We start from the raw sequence: 7,150 nt of genomic DNA, 5'->3' as shown, positions 1-7,150 counted from the left end.
TCACATTGTGTTATTACAGGTAATAATACATCAAATAGTACAGCAGGTGAATGCGTGCAGATAAAATAATACAGATTTCTTGTCATTATATATATATAAAAAAAAAAAAAAGGAGTGGCACAGTGGCTCAGTACTTTCGAGATAGCTATACATACACATAAACATATTCATATGTACATACACGCATGGAATACATACAGACGGGAGGGGGATAACTTAGGCTACACTATATTGAGTGTTGAAAGGGAATTCATCCTCAAAATAGGATAGGAATGGTTGCCAAACTTTTAAAATCTATGGGACCCAGGCAGTGTATTTGAGTTGTTCTAGTTTGAGATGGGACATCACCTCCTCCACCCATTTCCTATGAGAGGCAGGCGTAGCCTTCTTCCAACCAAGAAGTATTAGACGTCAAGCCAGTAGGGTAGAGAAAGCTATGGTCTCAGCCTGGGGCTGTGTTTCCTGAGGAATCACCCCAAACAGTGCAGTTAGTGGGTTGGGACCAATAACTTTATTACACAAATACTGTATGTAAATGTGTCATATATACCTGTCCAAAATAAAGTCAATTTTGGGCATAGCCAGAACATGTGACTGAGGCTAGCTGGATCCCTCCTTCATCTGATGCAAGTCGGGTCTAAACCAGGGTAGAGTTTGGCTAGCTTACTTGCAGATAAATGTAATCTGTGTAGAACCTTAAACTGCAGCAAACCATGTGGAATACACAGTGATGAGGAGTGTACCAATGTAATTGCTTCCTGCCAGTTTGCCTCTGAAATGGTGGTTCTTAATTTTTCCTCCCATAGCCTCGCCAAACGATCAAGTGGTAAAAGGGCAACTCTTTGGATATTATCAGACCTCTGTCGACTGGGTCCATACTTAAACATTCATCTATCCATGTACTCTGGGGAGTTATTAAAGAGAAGTGTGTTTTTACAGAACTCCGTACCTGGGGTTCAGGGGACTTTTTTATATTGCATTATAGCCATTTTTACTGAGTTGATCCTTCCGGCAAGTGACAATGGGAGGGTTGACCATCTCTCCATGTCCTGTTTGGCCTTGTTGAACACCATTTTGAAATTGCTGTCGAACAGATCCCTGTACTTATAAGTGACACAAACACCCCATAAGCTATCCTTACTAACGAAGAATGGAAAGTCATGGAATGACATCTGGCGTGCTTTGTCGTTTATCAGGAATAAAACACTTTTAGTTTAGTTTAATTTATATCCTGAGACTCGCCCGGATTTAGCGATGAGCTTGATTGCAATTGGTATAGTAGTATATGGGTCTGACAGAAAAAGGACAAGGTCGTCCGCATAAAGTGATAATTTATGCAAATGTCCCGCCATTCGTACTCCTTCCAGATTCGTGGTCTTCCTTAACATTATTGCCAAATGTTCAATGGCGATGTCAAATATCTGGGGCCTCAAGACAAGGGTCTTGTCTTGTCTCCCCAGGAGAGAGAGAAATAATCTGATGTTATCTTGTTTGTTCTTACCAAGGCCTGAGGTGCCGTATAAAGAATTTTAATCCACGAGCAGAAAGTTGGACCAAAGCCAAACCTCTCTAGTGCGGTGGTCAGGTAATTATATTCAATCTTGTCGAAAGCTTTTTGTGCATCCAAGGATAGTATTATCTCTGGCTCAACATTGTTGGTTTGCTATATAATGTTGAAAACTCTGCAAATATTGCTTGATAGTTGCCTGCCTACAATAAAACCTGTCTGGTCTGGGTGTATCAATTTAGGCATAATCTTCTCTAGCCTACAAGCCCAATACTTTGGTTAGAATTTTATAGTTGCAGCATAGTAGGCTAACCGGCCGGTAGGACTCACACAGTCGCAGATTTCTTTTTTAACAACAAAGAGATGGACGCTTGTGTCATAGCCAGGGGGATCATTTATTTACCCAGGACCTCTTCAAAGACCTTCACTAGGTATGCTAGTAATTTAGGACCAAATGTCTTAAAAAATTCTATTGGGAACCCATCAGGGCCTGGTGCCTTTCCGGGTTTCATTTTTTTTATTGCGTTATTCATCTCTGTTATATCGGTTATATGCCTTTCCAACTCTGATTTGTCTAATTCGTCTAAGAAGGGCATTTCCAGGTTACTGAAGAAATCCTCCACCAACTCCCCATCTCCCGCTTCAGAGGTACACAAATTTTCGTAAAAAGACTTAAATTGAACATTGATGTCCCTTTGATCCATAACTATATTGCTTTCCCCGTCCATTTATTGCAGATATAAAGCCAGCCGCTGCTGTTTGAGTTTATGGCTCAGGAGCTTACCGGCGCGTTCCCCGTATTCATAAAGGTTATGACGCACTTTTAAGAAAAGATCTATAGAATTGTAATTTGTCAGGGAATCGAATTCTGTCTGAAGCGAGATTCTCTCTCTGTCTAAGTTCTCAGAGGGTGATGTGGAGTGCAGTTGGTCCACCACTTTAATCCTGTCGATCAGCACCGCAGCCCTCCTTGACTTATTTTTGTTTTCACCAGCCATATAGGAGATTACTTGTCCCCTTATTTACGCTTTCATGGTTTCCCACAGCGTCCAATGGCTTATCCCCGGGGATTCATTAGTTACTAAGAATAAGTCTATTTGAGTGTTTATGAAATCAACAAATTTTCTATCAGCAAGTAGTCTTGAGTTAAGGCGCCATGTACGTCTAGGAAGTATGTTTTCTGGAAATCGACGCTTCAGAAGTACTGGGCAATGGTCTGAAATGACTGTACTGTTGTACTCAACTTGGGAGATTAGTGGAAGTAATTTTTGGTCTATTAAGAAATAGTCGATTCTAGAATAGGATTGATTAGCTGGGAGAAGAAAGAGAACTGCCTGGATGTTGGAAATTTGAATCTCCAGGGGTCGATGACTTCATAGGTTTGAAGAAAGGTATTGATGCATCGTGCCGATCTGTTACTGTACTGGAACGGTCCTGCTTCGCATCCAGGACGCTATTAAAGTCTTCCTCCAGTATTAAATCATGTGAATCCAGTCCCGGCAGAAGAGAAAAAAGATTACTGAAGAAATCCACGTTATCCCAATTGGGTGCATAAATATGAATAACCCGGACTCCCTTGTTATTGTTCTCGGTGACTTTAACAGGGGAAATCTCAGACATGAACTCCCCAAATACAGACAGTTTATAAAGTGTCCAACCACAAAGGGGAACACTTTGGATCACTGCTACACCACAGTTAGCAGTGCCTATCATGCTGTCACACGCGATCCACTGGGTCACTCTGATCACGTGATGGTCCATCTGATTCCTGCTTACAGGCAGAAATTAAAGATTTGTCAACCTGTAGTGAGGACATCAAAGAAGTGGACTAGTGAAGCTGTAGAGGATCTTCAGGTGTTTTTGGACTGCACTGACTGGGATGTTTTCAGGACTGCTACCAACAGTCTGGATGAGTTTACTGATGCTGTGACGTCCTACATCAGTTTCTGTGTGCTGTATTCCAACACGCACCAGGGTGAGTTATAACAATGACAAACCCTGGTTCACAGCTAAACTCAGACAGCTGAGGTTGGAAAAGGAAGAGGAATATAGGAGAGGAGACAGGGTGCAGGGCGTTAAAGTACAGGTTTAGACATGCGAGAAGCTAAACGACTGTACTCAGAGAGACTACAACACCAGTTCTCTGGAAACGACGCCACTTCTGTCTGGAGGAGGTTCAGACAGAACACAAACCCAAAGCCCCCGTCTCCATCAACGACTGTCACCTGGCAAATGAGCTGAACCAGTTCTGCTGCTGCTTCGAGACACCATCCCCTGTGACTCCTCTGCCCAGCTTCAGCCCCAGTCCCCCCCCCCATCTCAGAGAGGAATGTCAACAGACTATTCAGGAGGCAGAAACCCCGCAAGCAGCTGGGCCGGACTCTGTCTCCCCATCCACGCTGAAGCACTGTGCTGATCAGCTGTCTCCGGTGTTCACAGACATTTTCAGCACCTCACTTGAGACATGCCATGCTTTCAACGCCATCATCCCGGTCCTGCTGCAGGACAAGCACCCTCAGCTGAACGTGCCTGACTCCACCTGCAGGTGGATCACAGACTTCCTCACGGACAGGAAGCAGCGCGTGAACCTCGGAAAACATGTCTCTGAATCCAGGACCATAAATATCTGCCACATTGTTTTTTCTCTGCAAATAGTTGAATTATTTTTCTCTCTTCTCCTATTATTCGTTTATAACTTGCATCTGTTTATTCCATATTTATATATTTCTACATCTATTTAAGTCATCAATATGTTTGTCTACGTGTAGCACCTTCTAACCAAAGCAAATTCCTCTTATGTGTAAAACAATAATTGGCAATAAAGCTCCTTCTGATTCTGATTATGTTGTACAATTAAAACAGGCTTACCAAACTTTTACATGGAAATGTCAGATGTAGCGACTTCCTATGTGCATTCAATTTCAATTACTTACGTCCTCATTTAGTTAATTATCAGAAGCCACAAAGTTCAATGGCTAGTAACAGTTAGACTATTTCATTATTGGTCACGGGGAAATCTGCCAAAACTGCCAACTCAATAACATTTTGTTTTAACATCTACCGTCACATAATTACGTAGTCTACAGTAATTGCAATCGGGGTTGTCGATTAGAAAAAGGACATTTGAGAAAGAATCCAAGCGCAGCCCAGGTTCTATTCGAGGTTTCTAGTTGTGTTTCCTTGGTTTCCACTGTGGCCATGTGCTCGCTCATGGTGGGAATTGTTTGGTCTCTGCAAATAATATTACAAACAGTACAGTCTAGACCTGCTCTACATAAAAAGTGCAATGACATAACTTATGTAATGAATTGACACTATATAACTTGAGTTGAACCGTAATGGCTCTCTGCCGGTCTTTGAGAGATCAGTCTGATGGCCTCTGACCAGAAGCCCCTGTCCCTCAGAGTCCTGCAGAGGGACGTCCACCAGATCAGACTGCGCTGCTTTAAGTTGTTCCTGACATGTTCCAGCTGGTCCACAGTGCAGTACTTAACTAAGGTATCGTACTTTTAGTTTTAAGAAGTGAATTAAGTTTTATTAGTGGTAGAACAGGTGATAGTAGAGATGACAAAGTTGTCGTGTTTTCATTTTTCTTTGACTCGTGATCTCAGCGTGATGGTTCATATTCATCATATTTATCGTCTGTTCTCTTTAACATTAGTGGCCTGACAAAGCTCCTCCCCTAACCTGAGTCAAACCAGGAAACAGTTTGTTCCTGTTTAGTTCTTAGTGAGAAGTGTCGAATGACAGACAGACGGTAAGATTTACCTTCATTACAAAGCTGTGACTTCAACTGAGGGAGAACAGTTACAGGAGGGAGTACTCAAGTACTCAAGTGCTGAAGCAACCTGTTGCTGCCTGAAACACTCAGAGACTCACAGTGAAAGTAACTGAGGCAGCTTTCTACAGCAGGGAGAGAAACACAGCTGACTTCCTGTTGTAACCTGCTGTCTGCTGGGTTTTCAGCTTCAGAGACAAAATGGCTTCCAGATCAGAGGAGGATCTCTGCTGTCCGGTCTGTCAGGAGGTCTTCAGAGATCCTGTTGTTCTGTCATGTAGCCACAGCTTCTGTAAAGTCTGTCTGAAGAGCTGGTGGAGAGAAAAACAAGCACCTGAGTGTCCAGTTTGTAACAGAAGATCTTCAAAGGATGATCCACCTCGTAACCTGGCGTTAAAGAACCTGTGTGAGGCCTTCTTACAGGAGAGAGATCAGAGAGCTTCAGAGGCTCTCTGCAGTCTGCACTCTGAGAAACTCAAACTCTTCTGTCTGGACCATCAGCAGCCAGTGTGTGTCGTCTGCAGAGATTCAGAAAAACACAGCAACCACAGATTCAGACCCGTCGATGAAGCTGCACGACAACAGAAGAAGAAACTTCAGGAAACTCTGGAGCCCTTAAAGGAGAAGTTAAAGGTTTGTGAACAAGTTAAAGTGAAGTTTGATCAAACAGCAGAACACATGAAGGTCCAGGCCCGACACACAGAGAGGCAGATTAAGGAGCAGTTTAAGAAGCTTCAGCAGTTTCTAGAGGAGGAAGAGGAGGCCAGGATGGCTGCACTGAGGGAGGAAGAGGAGCAGAAGAGTCAGATGATGAAGGAGAAGATGGAGGCTCTGAGCAGAGAGATAGCAGCTCTTTCAGACACAGTCAGAGCCACAGAGGAGGAGCTGAGAGCTGAAGACGTCTCATTCCTGCTCAACTACAAGGCTGCAGTGGAAAGAGTCCAGCAGCGCCCCCTGCTGGATGATCCACAGCTGCCCTCAGGAGCTCTGATAGACCAGGCCAAACACCTGGGCAACCTGACCTTCAACATCTGGAACAAGATGAAGGACATGGTCTCCTACACTCCTCTCATTCTGGACCCAAACACTGCTCATCCAGAACTCATCCTGTCTGAAGATCTGACCAGTGTGAGACGAGGAGAGAGACAGCAGCTTCCTGACAATCCAGAGAGGATTGATAAACTCTGCTCTGTCCTGGGCTCTGAGGGCTTTAACTCAGGGACTCACAGCTGGGATGTCGAGGTTGGAGACAGTACAGGCTGGTTACTGGGTGTGTCAGCAGAGTCTGTCCAGAGGAAGGGAAAACATACTGTCTGAATTATGGGTAATAGGTTTCTATGAAGGTGAATACTTTGCAGGGTCACCATCAGCTCCACTCACTGTTCTCAGAGTTCAGAAGAAGCTCCAGAGGATCAGAGTGAATCTGGACTGGAACAGAGGAAAGCTGTCGTTCTCTGATCCTGATACTAACACACACATACACACCTTCACACACACTTTCACTGAGAGGCTGTTTCCATATTTACACTTTAGATGAGTTGAAGCTGTCAGCAGTGAAGGTCTGTATGACAGTGGAACAGAGCAGTTAGAGATAAAGAGGATGATTATATTCATGATGTTGTTGATTTCTTAAAGGGAAAAGTCTCTGAATTTAACCTGTTAAGCTGCACCTGTCCTCCTGCTGTCTCATTATTCCAAACATATCTTTATTTTATTGTTTCTATTTTCTTTTTCTTGTTATTTAGTTTGACAATCATCGTTCACTGAGTTTCTTTATGTCTGTTTCTTTTTATCCACACTGTGTCGTTTTAAATAGTTGTTCGTGTTTTATTATTTAGACTTGTGTGTGTGGAGCCATGAAGACC

General features: G+C 43.4%; 1 pseudogene; it reads left to right on the top strand.

Moving 5' to 3' along the window:
* Positions 1-5,224: 5,224 nt before the first annotated feature.
* LOC119885454 lies at positions 5,225-7,003 on the top strand (annotated as a pseudogene).
* Positions 7,004-7,150: the final 147 nt, after the last annotated feature.

Source organism: Micropterus salmoides, unplaced genomic scaffold (genome assembly GCF_014851395.1).
Source record: "Micropterus salmoides isolate LMB-PRFRI ecotype aquatic unplaced genomic scaffold, ASM1485139v1 Ms_hic_scaffold_4, whole genome shotgun sequence".
Classification (NCBI taxonomy): domain Eukaryota; kingdom Metazoa; phylum Chordata; class Actinopteri; order Centrarchiformes; family Centrarchidae; genus Micropterus; species Micropterus salmoides.
Note: the sequence above shows the minus strand (reverse complement) of the source record. Positions and strands in the feature narration are given on the sequence as shown.